Genomic DNA, 21,911 nt, shown 5'->3' on the forward strand with positions numbered 1-21,911 from the left:
ACTAAAAGACAAGAAGATGATCTTTTAAAAAATAAATTGGGGAAATTTAGACGTGATCTAAATGATTACACTAATAATAGAGTGTTCACATGGATGATTAAATCTCCAGCATCCTACCCTCCTAATGTTCATTATCCTAATGATCCAAAATCTAAATCCCAAGTACCTTCCCACATTCCGCCTATTATTCCATTGTCTAAACCTAGTATATCTCATACCCAATCCCATACCCCAAAACCTAACTTCTCAAAATATCAATATCTGAAAAATCACAATACAAAAAAAGTTAATCAAAATGAGAAGTCCCTTATAGATACTAATATCAGTCAGAGTAAATTGTGTAAGGATTTGCAAAAATTCTATAATAGAAACCACATGGCCACAATGTCCCATACTCTGTCCACTCCACTGGAGTCACAAGATACCATACAAATTGCCTCCACCAGTGCGCCAGATGTTTCATTGGGGGTATATGCTACCCCCATCACGACACTGGCACATCAGTCTGTTTCCCCGATGGAATCCAGCAATGATGGGGTCGTAGTCCCCTTCCCTATCATGGAGGCCCTAACAACTTCTAGTTCTATTTGCACGTACAGCATTGATCATCAGGTCTCCACCACATCTTCTGGGATAACTGCTACCAACAACCTTCTCAGTTTTGGTTCTCAATTACCATCAGATGTTGATCGCAGTTTATTGGCCACTGATTCTTCTTTTTTAGTAATGAACCCCTCTCCAGTAGATCCGCAAAAAAGAAAATATGACGGAGAGGCTGCAGAGGGGGAAGAAATAAACAGATGCGAGCCACCACAATTCTCACAAACTATAAAGATCTTTAACCACTTGCCGACCGCCTAACGCAGATATACTGCGGCAGAATGGCACGGGCAGACAAAATCATGTACCTGGTATGTGATCTGCCCCCTCGGTGCCCGAGGCGGTCGGCTTCGTTAGGGCAGCGATCCAGGCTGAGGGGGAGACCACTCATTCGTGGCCACCCCCTCGCGATCGCTCCCAACGAATGAGAATCTTCCTCTGCTGCTGTATAGTAAACAGCGGCAGAGGAAGTGATGTCATCGCTCCTCGGCTCGGTATTTTCCGTTCCGGCGCCAAGGAGAGAGTGAGTGCACCAACACAACACACACAGTAAAACACACTAGGCATACTTTACACCCCCCATCACCCCCTGATCACCCCCAAAATCCTTCCCCCCGTCACAGTGACACCAAGCAGTTTTTTTCTCTGATTACTGCATTGGTATCAGTTTGTGACAGTTAGTGTTGTAGGGCAGTTAGTGTCAGCCCCCTTTAGGTCTAGGGTACCCCCCCAATAAAGTTTTAACCCCGTGATCACCCCCCCGTCGCCAGTGTCACTAAGTGATCGTTTTTCTGATCGCTGTATATGTGTCACTGGTGACGCTAGTTAGGGAGGTAAATATATAGGTTCTCCGTCAGCTTTTTATAGCGTCAGGGACCCCCATATACTACCTAATAAAGGCTTTAACCCCTTGATTGCCCCCTAGTTAACCCTTTCACCAGTGATCACCGTATAACTGTTACGGGTGACGCTGGTTAGTTTATTTTTTATAGTGTCAGGGCACCCGCCGTTTATTACCTAATAAAGGTTTAGCCCCCTGATCGCCCAGCGGTGATATAATTTAGGTTTTAGGGTCTGCGTCGCGCCAGGCAGCGTCAGGTTAGCGCCAGTACCGCTAACACCCACGCACGCACCATACACCTCCCTTAGTGGTGTAGTATCTGAACGGATCAATATCTGATCCGATCAGATCTATACTAGCGTCCCCAGCAGTTTAGGGTTCCCAAAAACGCAGTGTTAGCGGGATCAGCCCAGATACCTGCTAGCACCTGCTTTTGCCCCTCCGCCCAGCCCACCCAAGTGCAGTATCGATTGATCACTATCACTTACAAAACACTAAACGCATAACTGCAGCGTTCGCAGAGTCAGGCCTGATCCCTGCGATCGCTAACAGTTTTTTTGGTAGCGTTTTGGTGAACTAGCAAGCACCAGCCCCAGGCAGCGTCGGGTTAGTGCCAGTAGCGCTAACACCCACGCACGCACCGTACACCTCCCTTAGTAGTATAGTATCTGAACGGATCAATATCTGATCCGATCAGATCTATACTAGCGTCCCCAGTAGTTTAGGGTTTCCAAAAATGCAGTGTTAGCGGGATCAGCCCAGATACCTGCTAGCACCTGCGTTTTGCCCCTCCGCCCAGGTCAGCCCACCCAAGTGCAGTATCGATCGATCACTCTCACTTACAAAACACTAAACGCACAACTGCAGTGTTCGCAGAGTCAGGCCTGATCCCTGCGATCGCTATCAGTTTTTTTGGTAGCGTTTTGGTGAACTGGCAAGCACCAGTGGCCTAGTACACCCCGGTCGTAGTCAAACCAGCACTGCAGTAACACTTGGTGACGTGGCGAGTCCCACAAGTGCAGTTCAAGCTGGTGAGGTGGCAAGCACACATAGTGTCCCGCTGCCACCAAGAAGAAGACAAACACAGGCCCGTCGTGCCCATAATGCCCTTCCTGCTGCATTCGCCAATCCTAATTGGGAACCCACCACTTCTGCAGCACCCGTACTTCCCCCATTCACATCCCCAACCAAATGCACTCGGCTGCATGAGAGGCATTTTCTTTATGTCCTCCCGAGTACCCCTACCCAACGACCCCCCCCCCCAAAAAAGATGTTGTGTCTGCAGAATAGTGGGTGATGTGTGACATAAACTTCTAAATGTTGTGCATAAAATGCCAGGACAGTTCAAACCCCCCCGCCCAAATGACCCCATTTTGGAAAGTAGACACCCCAAGCTATTTGCTGAGAGGCATGTCGAGTTCATGGAATATTTTATATTGTGACACAAGTTGCAGGAAAAAGACACTTTTTTTTTTTTTTTTGCACAAAGTTGTCACTAAATGATATATTGCTCAAACATTCCATGGGAACATGTGAAATTACACCCCAAAATACATTCTGTTACTTCTCCTGAATACGGGGATACCACATGTGAGACTTTTTGGGAGCCTAGCCGCATACGGGACCCCAAAAACCAAGCACTGCCTTCAGGGTTTCGAAGGGTGTAAATTTTTGATTTCACTCCTCACTGCCTATCACAGTTTCGGAGGCCACGGAATGCCAAGATGGCACAACCCCCCCCAAATTACCCCATTTTGGAAAGTAGACACTCCAAGCTATTTGCTGAGAGGTATGGTGAGTATTTTGCAGACCTCGCTTTTTGTCAAAGTTTTGAAAATTGAAAAAAGAAAAAAAAAAAAATACATTTTTCTTTTCTTTCTTCATTTTCAAAAACAAATGAGAGCTGCAAAATTCTCACCATGCCTCTCAGCAAATAGCTTGGGGTGTCTACTTTCCAAAATGGGGTCATTTGGGGGGGTTTGTGCCATTTTGGCATTTTATGGCCTTGGAAACTGTGATAGGTAGTGAGGAGTGAAATCAAAAATTTACGCCCTTAGAAATCCTGAAGGCGGTGCTTGGTTTTCGGGGCCCCGTACGCAGCTAGGCTCCCAAAAAGTCCCACACATGTGGTATCCACATACTCAGGGGAAGCAGCAGAATGTATTTTGGGGTGTAATTCCACATATGCCCATGGCATGTTTAAACAATATATCATTTAGTGACAACGTTGTGCAAAAAAAAAAAAAAAAGTTTGTCATTTTCCTGCAACTTGTGGCAAAATATAAAATATTCCATTGACTCAACATGCCTCTCAGCAAAAAGCTTGGGGTGTCTACTTTCCAAAATGGGGTCATTTGGGGGGGGTTGAACTGTCCTGGCATTTTATGGCCTTCAAAACTGTGATAGGTAGTGAGGAGTGAAATCAAAAATTTACGCCTTTAGAAATCCTGAAGGCGGTGCTTGGTTTTCGGGGCCCCGTACGCGGCTAGGCTCCCAAAAAGTCCCACAAATGTGGTATCCCCATACTCAGGAGAAGCAGCTAAATGTATTTTGGGGTGCAATTCCACATATGCCCATGGCCTGTGTGAGCAATATATCATTTAGTGACAACTTTTTGTAATTTTTTTTTTTGTTATTATTCAATCACTTGGGACAAAAAAATTAATATTCAATGGGCTCAACATGCCTCTCAGCAATTTCCTTGGGGTGTCTACTTTTCAAAATGGGGTCATTTGGGGGGGTTTTGTACTGCCCTGCCATTTTAGCACCTCAAGAAATGAGATAGGCAGTCATAAACTAAAAGCTGTGTAAATTCTAGAAAATGTACCCTAGTTTGTAGACGCTATAACTTTTGCACAAACCAATAAATATACGCTTATTGACTTTTTTTACCAAAGACATGTGGCTGAATACATTTTGGACTAAATGTATGACTAAAATTGAGTTTATTGTATTTTTTTATAACAAAAAGTAAAAAATATCGTTTTTTTTTTCAAAATTTCGGTCTTTTTCCGTTTATAGCGCAAAAAATAAAAACCGCAGAGGTGATCAAATACCATCAAAAGATCAAAAGAAAGCTCTATTTGTGGGAACAAAAGGATGCAAATTTTGTTTGGGTACAGCATTGCATGGCCGCGCAAATAGCAGTTAAAGCAACGCAGTGCCAAATTGTAAAAAGTGCTCTGGTCAGGAAGGGGGTAAATCCTTCCGGGGCTGAAGTGGTTAAAGATACTATAAAGATCTTTAATCTTTCTAAATCTTTCTATTCTTTCCTCCGCAGAAACATCATTGTTGAGTAGGGGTTTAAATTTTGCACCAGCCTATAAACCAGATCCTTATATACTGTTTAAAGATTTGAACAAATATATAAGAAATCTTACCTTGAAAAGATTTTTTGAAATTCAAAAAACAAAACATACCGAGACCTGAACCCATTGAGTTCGGTTTTGATGCAGACATTATAGACACACTTGAGGAACTATGAGTGCTATTTGGATAGTACTCATACCAATTTGGATCTCTACACACAACACTTACAATCCTCACCACCAGTACTACATTCCACTCTGAAACCGAAATCAGTTTTTTATCCACATCAGTCAAAAGGCCCACATATAACCACGTTTTACAATATGGTGTTTGCCGATATAAAGAGACTATGCTCACATCAATCTTTCTGTTCCTCAGACTTGGGCTATCTCACACCTTTAGAAAACAAAGCCATAAAATCCCTCGGCAGTAATACAAATGTAATTATCAAAACTGCCGACAAGGGAGGTGGTATCGCCATCATGGATCGTGATGACTATACCAAAGAGGCTTATCGCCTCCTTGCTGATACATCAACATACAAGAAACTAACTAGAGATCCACTACCTGAATATAAATGTGAAGTTAAATCTCTTAATAGAAAGGGCTACACAATCAAAAATTTTAGAAAAGTCTGAAGTTTCATTTTTAATTAAGGATTTTTATCGTACCCCTTATTTTTATCATATCCCCAAAGTCCACAAAAGTTTGACCAATCCCCCCGGTAGGCCCATAATAGCAGCCATGGATAGCATTACCTCTGGTTTGTCTAAATACATAGACTATTATCTTCAGCCTTTGGCCCAAGGTCTACACTCTTATATCAGAGATGGCACTCAAAATGAGTTTGCTTGAATCCCTTAACCACTTGAGCCCCGGACCATTATGCTGCCTAAGGACCAGAGGTCTTTTTCCAATTTGGCACTGCGTCGCTTTAACTTTTAATTGCGCGGTCATGCAATGCTGTACCCAAACGAAATTTGCGTCCTTTTCTTCCCACAAATAGAGCTTTCTTTTGATGGTATTTGATCACCTCTGCAGTTTTTATTTTTTGCGCTATAAACGGAAAAAGATCAAAAATTTTGAAAAAAAATTATATTTTCTACTTTTTGTTATAAAAAAAATCCAATAAACTCAATTTTAGTCATACATTTAGGCCAAAATGTATTCGGCCACATGTCTTTGGTAAAAAAAATGTCAATAAGCGTATATTTATTGGTTTGCGCAAAAGTTATAGCGTCTACAAACTAGGGTACATTTTCTGGAATTTACACAGCTTTTAGTTTATGACTGCCTATGTCATTTCTTGAGGTGCTAAAATGGCAGGGCAGTACAAAACCCCCACAAATGACCCAATTTTGGAAAGTAGACACCCCAAGGAAATTGCTGAGAGGCATGTTGAACCCATTGAATATTTATTTTTTTTGTCCCAAGTGATTGAATAATGACAAAAAAAAAAAAATATTTACAAAAAGTTGTCACTAAATGATATATTGCTCACACAGGCCATGGGCATATGTGGAATTGCACCCCAAAATACATTTAGCTGCTTCTCCTGAGTATGGGGATACCACATGTGTGGGACTTTTTGGGAGCCTAGCCGCGTACGGGGCCCCGAAAACCAATCACCGCCTTCAGCGTTTTTAAGGGCGTGAATTTTTGATTTTACTCTTCACTGCCTATCACCGTTTCGGAGGCCATGGAATGCCCAGGTGGCACAAAACCCCCCCAAATGACCCCATTTTGGAAAGTAGACACCCCAAGCTATTTGCTGAGAGGCATGGTGAGTATTTTGCAGCTCTCATTTGTTTTTGAAAATGAAGAAAGACAAGAAAAAACATTTTTTTTTTTTCTTTTTTCAAATTTCAAAACTTTGTGACAAAAAGTGAGGTCTGCAAAATACTCACTATACCTCTCAGCAAATAGCTTGGGGTGTCTACTTTCCAAAACTGTGATAGGCAGTGAAGAGTGAAATCAAAAATTCACGCCCTTAGAAAGCCTGAAGGCGGTGCTTGGTTTTCGGGGTCCCGTACGCGGCTAGGCTCCCAAAAAGTCTCACACATGTGGTATCCCCGTACTCAGGAGAAGCAGCAGAATGTATTTTGGGGTGTAATTTCACATATTCCCATGGCATGTTTGAGCAATATATCATTTAGTGACAACTTTGTGCAAAAAAAAAAAAAATTGTCTCTTTCCCGCAACTTGTGTCGCAATATAAAATATTCCATGGACTCGACATGCCTCTCAGCAAATAGCTTGGGGTGTCTACTTTCCAAAATGGGGTCATTTGGGGGGGGGTTTGAACTGTCCTGGCATTTTATGCACAACATTTAGAAGCTTATGTCACACATCACCCACTCTTCTAACCACTTGAAGACAAAGCCCTTTCTGACACTTATTGTTTACATGAAAAAGTTATTTTTTTTTGCAAGAAAATTACTTTGAACCCCCAAACATTATATATTTTTTTAAAGCAAATGCCCTACAGATTAAAATGGTGGGTGTTTCATTTTTTTTTTTCACACAGTATTTGCGCAGCGATTTTTCAAACGCATTTTTTGGGGAAAAAACACACTTTTTTAAATTTTAATGCACTAAAACACACTATAGTGCCCAAATGTTTGATGAAATAAAAAAGATGATCTTAGGCCGAGTACATGGATACCAAACATGACATGCTTTACAATTGCGCACAAACGTGCAGTGGCAACAAAATAAATACATTTTTAAAAGCCTTTAAAAGCCTTTACAGGTTACCACTTTAGATTTACAGAGGAGGTCTACTGCTAAAAATACTGCCCTCGATCTGACCTTCGCGGTGATACCTCACATGCATGGTGCAATTGCTGTTTACGTTTGACGACAGACCGCCGCTTGCGTTCGCCTTAGCGCAAGAGCAGGGGGCGACAGGGGTGCTTTTTTTTTTTTTTTTTTTTTCTTTATTATTTTTTTGCTTTCTTATCTTATTTTTAAACTGTTCCTTTCATTTTTTTTTTTTTTTTTTTTTATCATTTTTATTGTTATCTCGGGGAATGTAAATATCCCCTATGATAATGGTGGGATCAACCTGCGCTAATGAGCAATACGTGATAAAAATATATATATTCCAAAAGTGCAGCTGCAAAAAAAACTCCAAATATCCATGAAGTGATAAACATATAAATAAAACTTAATTGTGCTAGCAGTGATGATATAATTAGAAAGTGCTTAGGAGACACAATAAGTGTGTGAAACCCAACCAAAATAACAATAAGTGCATAGAATCCTTATCCAAAAATACAACAGAAAATAATGTATGCTAAAAATCAATAATCATGCACTAAAACCACTAATGATTAGTCCATAATAAAATAATTTGGATAAGAAGGAAAAGTCCGCTTAGTTTGTCTCATCCCCAAGCCATGAGGACTGATGGGCCGAAGTAATTCTTATCAGATGTACATTGATTGCAGAAAAAATATTATCATAAAAAGCCGGCCTCGTAGTGCTTGCCATCACGTGTTCCGAAGGTTTTATTTGCACGGGCGTTCTGCCTTTGTTTATGCCGGCTTTTTATGATAATATTTTTTCTACTGGAATTTTTTTAAATGTTTACCTGTGGTTTATTTTAACCAATAAAACCCCAAACGTTATTACACTATTGGAGTTTCTTCTCCTTATGTTTTTTCCTGATTATGGGCTCTTCCATTCCTGAGCCCCCCCTCTGATGTTGGAGCAGTTGGGCTATCCAGACCATACGGAAGTCGGCGGTGTATGCTGTCAAGACCCGGATACCAACACTTTGTCCCCGCAGAGGGTGAAATCTGCATGTCCATAAGACCTTGCCACAGAGGAGGTCCAACAATAGGGGTAAGTGCACACCTATTACTCTCTTTTCTGCAATCAATGTACATCTGATAAGAATTACTTCGGCCCATCAGTCCTCATGGCTTGGGGATGAGACAAACTAAGCGGACTTTTCCTTCTTATCCAAATTATTTTATTATGGACTAATCATTAGTGGTTTTAGTGCATGATTATTGATTTTTAGCATACATTATTTTCTGTTGTATTTTTGGATAAGGATTCTATGCACTTATTGTTATTTTGGTTGGGTTTCACACACTTATTGTGTCCCCTATGATAGCAATAGGTAGTGACAGGTACTCTTTTTTGAAAAAATTGGGGTCTATTAGACCCTAGATCTCTCCTCTGCCCTCAAAGCATCTGATGACACCAAGATCGGTGTGATAAAATGCTTCCCCAATTTCCCAATGGCGCTATTTACATCTGGCGAAATCTAAGTCATAAAATGCTCGTAGCTTCCGGTTTCTTAGGCCATAGAGATGTTTGGAGCCACTCTGGTCTCTGATCAGCTCTATGGTCAGCTGGCTGAATCACCGGCTGCATTCTCAGGTTCCCTGTTGAGACAGGAGAGCCAGAGAAAAACACGGAAGACGGTGGGGGGGGCATTCCCTCCCACGGCTTGTAAAGGCAGTCTAGAGGCTAATTAGCCGCTAGGATTGCTTTTACATGAAAGCCGACCGCTGGCTGAAAAGAATGATACCAAGATGATACCTAAACCTGCAGGCATCATTCTGGTATAACCACTCAAAGTCGTGAATGGCGTACCTGAAGACAAAAAAATGGTTAACAATAAAGCACAGTAAACGGTAAAGTATAAATAATTACATACCTGAAAAACAAACATGATAAAACATAATAACAATAAAACACTGCAGAATAGAATACAGTAAAAAAGAGCAGAACAATAGAGAGAGAGAATAGAGAGAGAGAACAATAAAACGACAACAATTTTTTTTTATTTTATATATATATTTTTTTTTTACACTTTTTTTGTAACTAACTTTTATAACGGTAACCGGTTCCAGGTTCGGGTCTCTCAAAATGCGATGGCATCTTGGGAGACCCTGTGAAAGTGTGCCTAGTCTGTGCAATGCTGTACCCTACGCTAATACTCAACTAGTGAATGGTAGCGTTCAAAACATTCACCAATGCAAAGACCAGGATTGTCAGGACAGGAGGGACAATAATAGTGGGTGTCACGTCTATATCCGCGCTTGCTGCAGACACAACATCTTTTTTGGGGGTTCGTTTGGTAGGGGTACTCGGGAGGACATAAAGAAAATGCCTCTCATGCAGCCGACTGCATTTGGTTGGGGATGTGAATGGGGGAAGTACGGGCGCTGCAGAAGCGGTGGGTTCCCAATTAGGATTGGCGAATGCAGCAGGAAGGGCACTATGGGCACGACGGGCCTGTGTTTGTCTTTTTGGTGGCAGCGGGACACTACTTGTGCTTGCCACCTCACCAGCTTGAACTGCACTTATGGGACTCGCCACGTCACCAAGTGTTACTGCAGCGCTAGTTTGACTACGACCGGGGTGTACTAGGCCGCTGGTGCTTGCCAGTTCACCAAAACGCTACAAAAAAAACTGTTAGCGATCGCAGGGATCAGGCCTGACTCTGCGAACGCTGCAGTTATGCGTTTAGTCTTTTGTAAGTGACAGTGATCGATCGATACTGCACTTGGGTGGGCTGGGCTGGGCGGAGGGGCAAAACGCAGGTGCTAGCAGGTATCTGGGCTGATCCCGCTAACACTGCGTTTTTGGGAACCCTAAACTGCTGGGGACGCTAGTATAGATCTGATCGGATCAGATATTGATCCGTTCAGATACTATACCACTAAGGGAGGTGTATGGTGCGTGCGTGGGTGTTAGTGCTACTGGCGCTAACCTGACGCTGCCTGGGGCTGGTGCTTGCCAGTTCACCAAAATGCTACCAAAAAAACTGTTAGCGATCGCAGGGATCAGGCCTGACTCTGCGAACGCTGCAGTTATGCGTTTAGTGTTTTGTAAGTGACAGTGATCGATCGATACTGCACTTGGGTGGGCTGGGCGGAGGGGCAAAACGCAGGTGCTAGCAGGTATCTGGGCTGATCCCGCTAACACTGCTTTTTGGGAACCCTAAACTGCTGGGGACACTAGTATAGATCTGATCGGATCAGATATTGATCCGATCAGATACTATACCACTAAGGGAGGTGTACGGTGCGTGCGTGGGTGTTAGCGCTACTGGCGCTAACCTGACGCTGCCTGGGGCTGGTGCTTGCCAGTTCACCAAAATGCTACCAAAAAAACTGTTAGCGATCGCAGGGATCAGGCCTGACTCTGTGAACGCTGCAGTTATGCGTTTAGTGCCTTGTAAGTGACAGTGATCGATCGATACTGCACTTGGGCTGGGCCGGGCGGAGGGACAAAACGCAGGTGCTAGCGGGTATCTGGGCTGATCCCGCTAACGCTGCGTTTTTGGGAACCCTAAACTGCTGGGGACGCTAGTATAGATCTGATCGGATCAGATATTGATCCGTTCAGATACTATACCACTAAGGGAGGCGTATGCTGCGTGCGTGGGTGTTAGCGGTACTGGCGCTAATTTGACGCTGCCTGGGGCGACGCATATCACCGCAGGGCGATCAGGGGGCTAAACCTTTATTCAGTAATAAACGGCGGGTTCCCTGACACTATAAAAAATAAACGAACTAACCAGCGTCACCCGAAACGGTAATCAGGTGATCAGTGGTGAAAGGGTTAACTAGGGGGCAATCAAGGGGTTAAAACATTTATTAGGTAGTATATAGTGGTCCCTGACGCTATAAAACGCTGACGGCGAACCTAAATATTTACCTCACTAACTAGCGTCACCAGCGACACTAATACAGCGATCAGAAAAATGATCGCTTAGTGACACTGGCGACAGGGGGTGATCAAGGGGTTAAAAATTTATTAGGGGGGGTTAGGGGGGTATCCTAGACCTAAAGGGGGGTAATACTAACTGTCCCAACACTGTAACTGTCACAAACTGACACCAATGCAGTAATCAGAAAAAAAAAAAAAAAAAAACTGCTGGTGTCAGTTTGTGACAGGGAGGGGGGGGGGTGATTGGGGGGGGATCGGGGGGCGATCGGGGGGGGGATCAGGGTGTTTTGTGTGCCTGGCATGTTCTACTGTGTTGTGTAGTGTTGGTGCACTCACAGTTCAGTCTTCTCTCCTCGGCGCTGCAACGGAATACCGAGCCGAGGAGAGATGACATCATTTCCTTTGCTGCTGTTTAGCATACAGCAGCAAAGGAAGTGATCTGATTGGTCGGCGGCGATCGCGAGGGGGGGGCCACGAACGGATGGCCTCCCCCTCACCTCCGATCGCCGGGGGACCAAACGGGACCGCCTCGGGCGGCGGGGTCCGATCGGACCCCCCACCCGCGGGAGGCAAATCACGTACATGTACGTGATTTTGCCTGCCCGTGCCGCCTTGCCGACGTAAATCGGCGTGAGGCGGTCCTTAAGTGGTTAAACCTTATTCTTGGAACAGGGATTATATTTGGATGTCATTAAATGTAAGTTGTTTATATAAATCAATTGCACATGCCTTTGGACTTGAAGCCCTCAATTACTTCCTGTTCCATGATCAATATATGAACAATAGACAAGCCGCATTTATTTTGGATTGCACAGAGTTTTGTCTTGAGCACAACTACTTTTTTTTTGAGGATCAATACTATGTGCAAGTCCAAGGCACTGCCAAGGGGGCAAATTTTGCTCCCTCGTATGCCAGCTTGGCAATGGGCTTTTTGGGAACACAAGTATATACGGAATAATAATCCATATTCCCAACATCTCATCTATTACGGCAGGTATATAGATGATAATGTTATCATCTGGAATGGTTCTCCCCAAGATACTGTAGATTTTGTCAACTACTGTAATGACAATCCACATGGTTTAAAGTTCACCTATGTTACAGATGCTGAGAAATTAGCATTTTTGGATCTAGAGTTGTACCATGTCAAGGATGCAATACATGCTAAGAGTTATTCGAAACCAACTGCTGGCAACTCTCTATTACATTATAGAAGTTGCCACTATCATAAGTGGAAAAATAATATCCCTAGAGGACAATTTTGTCATCTTAGATGTAATTGTACAAACTTGAATGATTTTATAGAAGAAAGTGATGTACTCAGCAAAAAACTTAGAGACAAAGGTTATCCAGAATCTTTGATCCAAGAGGCTTACACACAATATATACAAGATATTCCACCACAGAAAGACAAGGGGGAATTTGATCAATCCGTTCGGTTCACTACCAGATTCCATTATGACCATAAAAAAATTGAATCTATCTTAAAAAAAACATTGGCCCATACTTTTAGAAGATGTACATCTAAAAACCCTACTGCCTAAAATTCCTAAAGTCACTTATAGAAGAGCTCCCAATATAAAAAATAAAATTGCGACCAGTAAGCTGAAACCTCACTCTACTCAGCCCATACCATGTGTATGTTTAGTTCCATTGTTTGGCATGTTCCAATGTAAAAAATCTCTATGTAAAACACGCAGCTTTGTACAACATGGTCAGAAACAGTTTACCACCAGGGGCAAGACCTACGATATCAGTGACATTACAATTGCTCATCTGATTTCGTAGTGTATTGCCTTTGTTGTCCTTGCCACCTACTCTATGTGGGCCGTACCATCCGTCCGCTTAGACAAAGGTTTGGCGAGCATCGTAGAAGGATTGAGGAAGGCAAGGACAAACACAGTGTCCCTCGCCATTTCTCAAAGTGTCACAAAGGTTCCACTGATGGGCTCAAGGTATTGGTATTGGAACAAATGCCCAAAAATCTGTCTGAGGCAGGGAGGTTTTATAGGCTTTGTGAACGCAAAACTTTTTGGATATATTCCCTTGATGCGTTGTCACCAGGGGGAATGAATGAGGCTTTGGAGATATCCACGATTTTATAAATTTTCTTAGAATCCCTATTTTATCTTTTATCATTGGTATTACATTTAATTTGATATTTACTATAACAATCTGACTCTCATACATAATAAATATAATAATACCTTTTTAAGACTATTTTTAAATATCCATTATATATATTACATAAAAAATAAAAAAAAATTATTATTGTTTTTATATTAAATTTCACATTAATTCATTAAATTTTAATTATCCCATTGATTAATCAATTTATTATAAGATATTTCTAATACACATTCCCATTTATATGTTTCCATTAATTTATTTTTTACCATGCAATGGTGACACTATATTTATGTAATTAATTTTAATTATTTTTATATTGTACATACAATGGGGACGGAAAGTATTCAGACCCCCCTTACATTTTTCACTCTTTGTTATATTGCAGCCATTTGCCAAAATCATTTAAGTTAATTTTTTTACCTCATTAATGTACACACAACACCCCAAATTGACAGAAAAACACAGAATTGTTGACATTTTTGCAGATTTATTAAAAAAGAAAAACTGAAATATCACATGGTCCTAAGTATTCAGATCCTTTGCGCAGTATTTAGTAGAAGCACCCTTTTGATCTAATACAGCCATGAGTCTTTTTGGGAAAGATGCAACAAGTTTTTCACACCTGGATTTAGGGATCCTCTGCCATTCCTCTTTGCAGATCCTCTCCAGTTCTGTCAGGTTGGATGGTAAACGTTGGTGGACAGCCATTTTTAGGTCTCTCCAGAGATGCTCAATTGGGTTTAAGTCAGGGCTCTGGCTGGGCCATTCAAGAACAGTCACGGAGTTGTTGTGAAGCCACTCCTTCCTTATTTTAGCTGTGTGCTTAGGGTCATTGTCTTGTTGGAAGGTAAACCTTCGGCCCACTCTGAGGTCCTGAGCAGTCTGGAGAAGGTTTTCATCCAGGATATCCCTGTACTTGGCCGCATTCATCTTTCCCTCGATTGCAACCAGTTGTCCTGTCCCTGCAGCTGAAAAACACCCCCACAGCATGATGCTGCCACCACCATGCTTCACTGTTGGGACTGACTGTATTGGACAGGTGATGAGCAGTGCCTGGTTTTCTCCACACATAACGCTTAGAATTAAGGCCAAAAAGTTCTAGCAGACTCCATGCGGGCTTTCATGTTTCTTGCACTGAGGAGAGGCTTCCGTCGGGCCACTCTGCCATAAAGCCCCGACTGGTGGAGGGCCGCAGCGATGGTTGACTTTCTACAACTTTCTCCCATCTCCCGACTGCATCTCTGGAGCTCAGCCACAGTGATCTTTGGGTTCTTCTTTAACTCTCTCACCAAGGCTCTTCTCCCTCGATAGCTCTGTTTGGCCGGACGGCCAGCTCTAGGAAGTGTTCTGGTCATTCCAAACGTCTTCCATTTAAGGATTATAGAGGCCACTGTGCTCTTAGGAACCTTAAGTGCAGCAGAAATTTTTTGTAACCTTGGGCAGATCTGTGCCTTGCCACAATTCCGTCTCTGAGCTCTTCAGGCAGTTCCTTTGACCTCATGATTCTCATTTGCTCTGACATGCACTGTGAGCTGTAAGGTCTTATATAGACAGGTGTGTGGCTTTCCTAATCAAGTCCAATCAGTATAATCAAACACAGCTGGACTCAAATAAAGGTGTAGAACCATCTCAAGGATGATCAGAAGAAATTGACAGCACCGGAGTTAAATATATGAGTGTCACAGCAAAGGGTCTGAATACTTAGGACCATGTGATATTTCAGTTTTTCTTTTTTAATAAATCTGCAAAAATGTCAACAGTTCTGTGTTTTTCTGTCAATATGGCGTGCTGTGTGTACATTAATGAGGGAAAACATGAACTTAAATGATTTTAGCAAATGGCTGCAATATAACAAAGATTGAAAAATTTAAGGGGGTCTGAATACTTTCCGTCCCCACTGTATAAGTGATGTTTATCAATTATTGACTTGTTATTTTCATTAAATTGTGCACGTTTGTATCTATCTATCTATCTATCTATCTATCTATCTATCTATCTATCTATCTATCTATCTATCTATCTATCTATCTATATATATGTGTATATGCTAACAAGCATCAACACATAAGTGTATTTATCCTTATTAAATAGTCCCTTAAATGCTTTCTCCCCTCCCCCCTTATCTCCCCCCCCCCCCCATTTCCTTATCTTGCCATTTGTCCTAGTATCCATATATCTTTTTTAGTCCCCCTGCATTTGCCACAATAAATTAGTGTTTGCAGCTCTTTAGGATTATGTTGGGTGTTTTTCAACATTGCAACCACTAGATGGCAGCAAACCGAAGCACATATAAGGCTGTATACAGCCTATGTCCCCAAAGCTTGAGGAAGGAGTGCACCTGTTTTTCATCTACACAGAGCGCAGACTCCGAAACGTCGTCGCTGCTACTGCTAGTGACGTCACCACGCGACCAGAGCCAAGCATCGATTTCAGCCGCCATAGTCAGATAAGGAAATCCTGCTGGAAGGGACTACTTACTCCCATGGAGGACACATCTACAGGCTAAGAAAATGCTGGTCTGATACCACACATAAAGGACTTTGTGCTGGAAATCTTCTTTATTACATGTGAGTGGATGTATGCACTTGTACATTTATTAAATGCAACTGTCTCTAATCTGGTGGCACCTTTTCTGTTTCTTTTGAATATGAAAACATTGGCCTATCTTAATGAAGGACAATGTTTTTAAGAAAATATTGCCCTCTCATCCAAAGTTTGTATATAGGAAAAACAATGCTATAAGCGGAAATCTTGTAAAAAATATCATTGATCCGCCAAATAGAGTCAAGATGTTTGGCAATCTGGAAGGTTTCTTCAGATGTAAAAAATGAAAGGCATGCATAATTATAAAGAAGGATGGCAGAAAGAAACAAAATTTTTCCTCATTTACTGATGGGAAACATTATAAAATTAAAGTGGAGTTCCACCCCCCAAAAAAAAAAAAAATTAGTAAATTAGTGAAGCCACAGCCAGGCGCCCACAGTTAAAATGCCAGCGCCGCCTCGATCCCCCGCATCGCTGGACCCTGGGACAGGTAAGTGTCCGAATATTAAAAGTCAGCAGCTGCAGTATTTGTAGCTGCTGAATTTAATTTAATTTTTTTTAAATGGGAACCCCTTTTTAAGCTTTTGATCACATGCGATTCCACCCACGTGGTATATGTTCTCGAATGTCCTTGCCGGTGGGAAGGACCATGAGAAAATTAAAAATAAGGATTAATGAACATGTGAATAACATAGTGAGAGGCAGGGCCGGTACTAGGGGTGGGCAGGAGGGGCATCTGCCCTGGGCGGGATGATTTAATGTGAGAAGAGGGCGCAGTTTGCCAGGTAAAACACTTCCCATTCTGCAGCATATAACACAGGCAGAGAGCGGCTTTATCCCTGCATGTAGATCGTAGCACAGCACTACACCCGCCCCCTGCCTGCACAGTACACTGTACTAGTCTTTCAGCAACAGTAGAGTGAAGCAGGCGGGGCACGTGAGGTTGAGAAGGGATCAGCACTTTCCTGAATAAGTCTACATGTATACAACTTTTCCTCTCCTGGACAGCGGATTCTCTCTCTCTCTCTCTCTCTCTCTCTCTCTCTGTTCATTTTTTATCACTCCTGCTTTATCTCTCTCACTCTCCCGATCACCACCTCCGACCCCAGCCTCCTGTTATCTCTCCCTGCTCTAGACAATCTCAGAGTCTATTCCTGCTCTGTATAATGACCCCCTCCCCTCCTGTGCCCTTCTCTCGGACCCCTCCTGTCTACCTGCACAGCCAAACTGAGTGGTGTTCTCTCCTGTGTCTCTGTGCTGCTAAGACTGCCTCTACTCAGCCAACAGGTAACAGTAACCTACTTTCAGGCTTCATATCACTGCTAATTGTGAAGACAACTGTTATTTCAGATTCTATTTTTAGTAAGGGCCCATTCACAAGGGGTGCAAACATGCATCTCCCATGCAGGGCTGGCGTTTATCAGCACGGGGTACATAGGTGTTGTGCACATCCCCGTGTCAGCACCCCATTCATTTTTACTGGGACATGAGGCTGCATGGACACAGCCTCTGCATCCTAATAAGACATACAGGTGCGGGTCCCAATAGAAGTGAATGGGACCCTGGCACAGTGATATGCACACAATGCCGTACATCCCTGTACTGATAAAAGAGAGCCCTGCACAGGACACACATGTCTGCACCCCATGTGAATGGGTCCTAAAGAACTGTACATGGAGGCTTACTGAGCTCCCCAGGCATAAGAAAACAACAGGAGCTACTAAACTGGCCTTAGATGGATGGAAATGTAACTGGTCCAGCAAGGACCGGACAAGTTTCAATCCTTCTGTAGTCATTCTTTCTAAAGAGACATCAATTTAATAATCAACTTCTCTCAAACCAGCAGAAATGTTTCCTTAGATTTGCAGCACTGACATAGATGTCTCAGCAGAAAGGATTCCCTCATCCACCTTAGGATTGGGGGGATCCATTCAATTTTTTTCGATCAGATGCTGATAAATAAAAACTATTCATCTATGGCCAGCCTCCAGCTTACCTTACGTTATACAATCTGATTGTACAATATCTTTTGGATCTACCACCAACTATGTAGTACAAAGGCCTGCTTGATTGGATACTACTTAAAGTGGGGTTCCACGCAAAAAAACAAAAATACCTGAAAAATTCTAAAAAAAATAACAAAAAAAAATTGGATATTTTTTTTTTTTTTTAGTTACCTCTAAATGCCTGTTGCTAGGTGGTCCCTCGTAGTCTGCCTCTTCCTTTGCCTGGGCTGGTGACATCACTTCCCCCACGGCACAGGAAGGGCTCCGCTCTGCTACCTCCCTCCTGTTAATCATCTGGGACCCATTACAGGTCCCAGGTGATTGAGCGGCCAATCACGGCGCACAGCGCCGCTTGCGCTTGCGCAGAGGGTGCCAGGCTGTGAAGCCACAGCCCGGCCCCGGCGCCCACAGTTGAAATGCCGGCGCCGACGAGCGGAGGGGGGGACGAGCGGGGCTTCGATCCCCCGCATCGCTGGACCCAGGGACAGGTAAGTGTCCAATTAAAAGTCAGCAGCTGCAGTATTTGTAGCTGCTGACTTTTAATTTTTTTTTTTTAATGGACCCCCTGGGTGGAACTCCTCTTTAAATTAATTGTTTAGGTTGTCCATATATTACAAAGTTTTCGTAAATCTAAAGGAGATTGTGCAGAGATTGTACAATCAGATTGTATAGTGTATGCTATACCTACAGTATAGTGTTCTTGTGCATAAGTACTGTGACAAATGTTTTCCGTTATCTTTATTCTCACCTATGCAGATTTGTTTGCTCAGGAGCTTTGTCTTTGAGTTCATTAAACACCCTGACACATTGTCTAAAGCTGTTTACACACTAGGGTTGCAATACCTGTTTTGTACCAACAGTAGCTCAAGTACTCGCTGATACCAGTTGCCAATACCTTTGCGGTGCGGTTTGAGCCCATACAAAATGAGTGGGCTCAAATCGCACTGTAAAGAATCACATGTGATTTGAACAGGAATGTGGTGCGATTTCTGTCTGATTCACATGTGGTTTCTCGCACCATTCTAGTGTTAACCCAGACTGAAGTCATTATGACAAGCCTGGGTTCACACAGGAGCGGTGTGGGAAACTGCATGTGATTTAGGCAGGAATCGCACCACATTCCTGTTCAAATCACATTTGATTCTTTACAGTGCAATTTGAGCCCACTCATTTTGTATGAGCTCAAATTGCACAGAAAGTATTGGTTTTAGATATTGGAGCATTTGCACAAGTACAAGTACTCTTGCAAGCGCTTAGTATCAGCAAGTATACCGGTATCAGTGCCACCCTAGTACATGCTATTTTTTTTTCCAGCAAGCTGAGCAGATTCCTGCATCCACTCAAAACAAGGTGGATGCAGGAATCCCCCCTCTGTGCCATTGTACTTTGACAGCAGGACTCCTCCACTGTCAGAATACAATGATCAGCGCTGCAGCCTGCAGATCATAGTTCTAGAGCATCATTTACAATCTTCAGAAATCACCCCTGGGCAGCCAGGTTAGGAATTATTGACAGCAAACCAAGCCGTCATCAAAGCAATCTAATTGGCTGTGTGCTTTGTGATCATTGTAATGACCAACCAACCACAAATGTAAATAGTAATACTGATGCACTCTGCAACCATCACATGTGTTTTTGTGTGCTGCAAATGCTTCTACTAGTTCCGACCCCTGTGCTCTGCGACCGGGGGGGCGCATTTTGGCATCTTCGCCCTGGGCACGCTACCGGTGAGAGGATTTGAGAAACGTAATGGTTCACAACACTTTTGTTTAAAACAGAATAGGGATCCCAGTCAGCTTGTTTTATGAAATTGACAGAATCATAGGTCATTGGAGGGGGTCAGATAAACGCAAAGAGGTGTCAAGAAGAGAAACGCAGTGGGTATACAAATTGGGGTCCTTACATTCATATGGATTCAATATTGACTTAGACCTTAATTTTTAAAGAAATGTGGAGATTTTGTGTTTTTTTTGTGATCCCCCCTTGTTCACAAGTAGAGAGGGATACACTTCTAAATTTTGAGAGAGACTTTTTTGAATATTTTGAATTTTTCCATTATTTTATAGTGTTGTAGTCTGGAGTGATTCTTTATATCCTTTAATAAATGCAAAAATAAGATCCTTCGTGCTATCAAAGTGAATATATGCTAATCTGATAAGTTGCAGCTAGGTCTAAAGTGTAGAAATGCACCTAAATGGTATAAAGTAAATAATGATCAGCGCAGCTTGATGATATATATGAAATATTAACAATAAGCGATAAATGATGTGCAAAATCGCTAATTGCGATTATGCAAATTGCTAATGATGCTGTGCAAAATAACTGAAGCAACAGTAGCCCTATGTTCAGTGTAGATGAATACTAAAGTGCCTGTGTTGTTACTGTGCAAAACCGTATAATGATGCTGTGTAAAAATCTCTAAAAAACAACAATAAACAGTGCTGAACAAACCAATCTGAGTATGTGCACGTAGTGTTGTGCAAATGCAGTAATGATTCTGGGTATTAATATACTCATGTAATTCATCAAGTCAAGTCAAGTAGAGAGGGATACACTTCTAAATTTTGAGAGAGAATTTTTTGAATATTTTGAATTTTTCCATTATTTTATAGTGTTGTAGTCTGGAGTGATTCTTTATATCCTTTAATAAATGTAAATAAGATCCTTTGCGCTATCAAAGTGAATATATGCTAATCTGATAAGTTGCAGCTAGATCCACAGTGTGTAAATGCACTTAAATGGTATAAAGTAAATGATAATCAGTGCAGTTTGATGATATATATGGAATATTTAACAATAAGCGATAAATGGTGTACAAAATTGCTAATTGCGATTATGTAAATAAATAATGATGCTGTGCAAAATAACTGAAGCAACAGTTGCCCTATGTTCAGTGTAGATGGATACTAAAGTGCTTATGTTGTAACTGTGCAAAAGCGCATAATGGTGCTGTGTAAAAATCGCTGAAAACAACAATAAACAGTGCTGAAAAAAACAATAGCCCTATGTTTAGTGTACATAGAAATTGAATGACTATGTTGCAACTGTGCAAAAACGCATGATGCTACTATGTAGAATCACTGAAAGCAACAATAAGCAGTGCTAAATAAAACAATTAGAGTGCGTGCGCTAAGCGCTGTGCAAATGCAATAATGATCCTAGATATAAACGCCCTAATTTCAGTGTAACCACAAAATATGTAAAATAAATAAATAATGATGTATAATACCAATAAAACAATGCTTCTGCTAAAAATTGTGACTGTGTGCTGACAATTCCCAATATCACACAGTTCCTGCAATACAGATGCAATAGTTCACTTATTGAAAATGATAACGTCTATGATAAATGAAAGTGCAAATAGTGCTCTTCAAAACAGCGGCCGGCGTATCACTCTTCGTGTGTAACACTCAGTGTGTACTGGCCTCTTCCCTCCATGGAAATGGTAAAGAGCAATGGAGATGGGTGTGGCTGGAGATCTTTGTGTTGTAATGGATATCCCTCTTAAACCGTGGTATGGTGGATGGTGGCTTAGGATGTGTTCATTTCCAGCAGATATATGCAAAGGATAAAGAAGAATCTCCCATAGTGTAATACTGAATAAGCTAATAAATTTATTTAAAGCCAAGTGGGTACTTATAACAGTGTAAAATAAAAACAGCAAGTCTGTAAATTGTGCGGCTTTACAGGTGCCTCTGTGCGTCACTTCCAGTTCTCGTGTGGTCCGGTTACCCCCCTATAGGAGTTACATGAGGTGACGCAATGCATAGGGAGTTAAGTGCATT

The 21,911-nt window shown here is 42.1% G+C and overlaps 1 protein-coding gene and 1 long non-coding RNA gene across 4 annotated transcripts in view; one reads left to right on the plus strand and one right to left on the minus strand.

The window, feature by feature from the left end:
* NTAN1 (N-terminal asparagine amidase) overlaps window positions 1-21,911 on the minus strand; it is a 1,046,973-nt gene that overhangs the window by 231,367 nt on the left and 793,695 nt on the right. The gene's annotated exons all lie outside the window — the stretch shown is intronic.
* LOC141101816 (uncharacterized) overlaps window positions 15,881-21,911 on the plus strand; it is a 40,585-nt gene continuing 34,554 nt past the window's right edge. The window contains exon 1 of the long non-coding RNA XR_012235028.1: window positions 15,881-16,143. This is a non-coding gene — a long non-coding RNA (uncharacterized lncRNA). The remainder of the gene's footprint in view (window positions 16,144-21,911) is intronic.

The sequence above is a fragment of the Aquarana catesbeiana genome, linkage group LG06, assembly GCF_042186555.1.
Source record: "Aquarana catesbeiana isolate 2022-GZ linkage group LG06, ASM4218655v1, whole genome shotgun sequence".
In the NCBI taxonomy this organism is placed as follows: domain Eukaryota; kingdom Metazoa; phylum Chordata; class Amphibia; order Anura; family Ranidae; genus Aquarana; species Aquarana catesbeiana.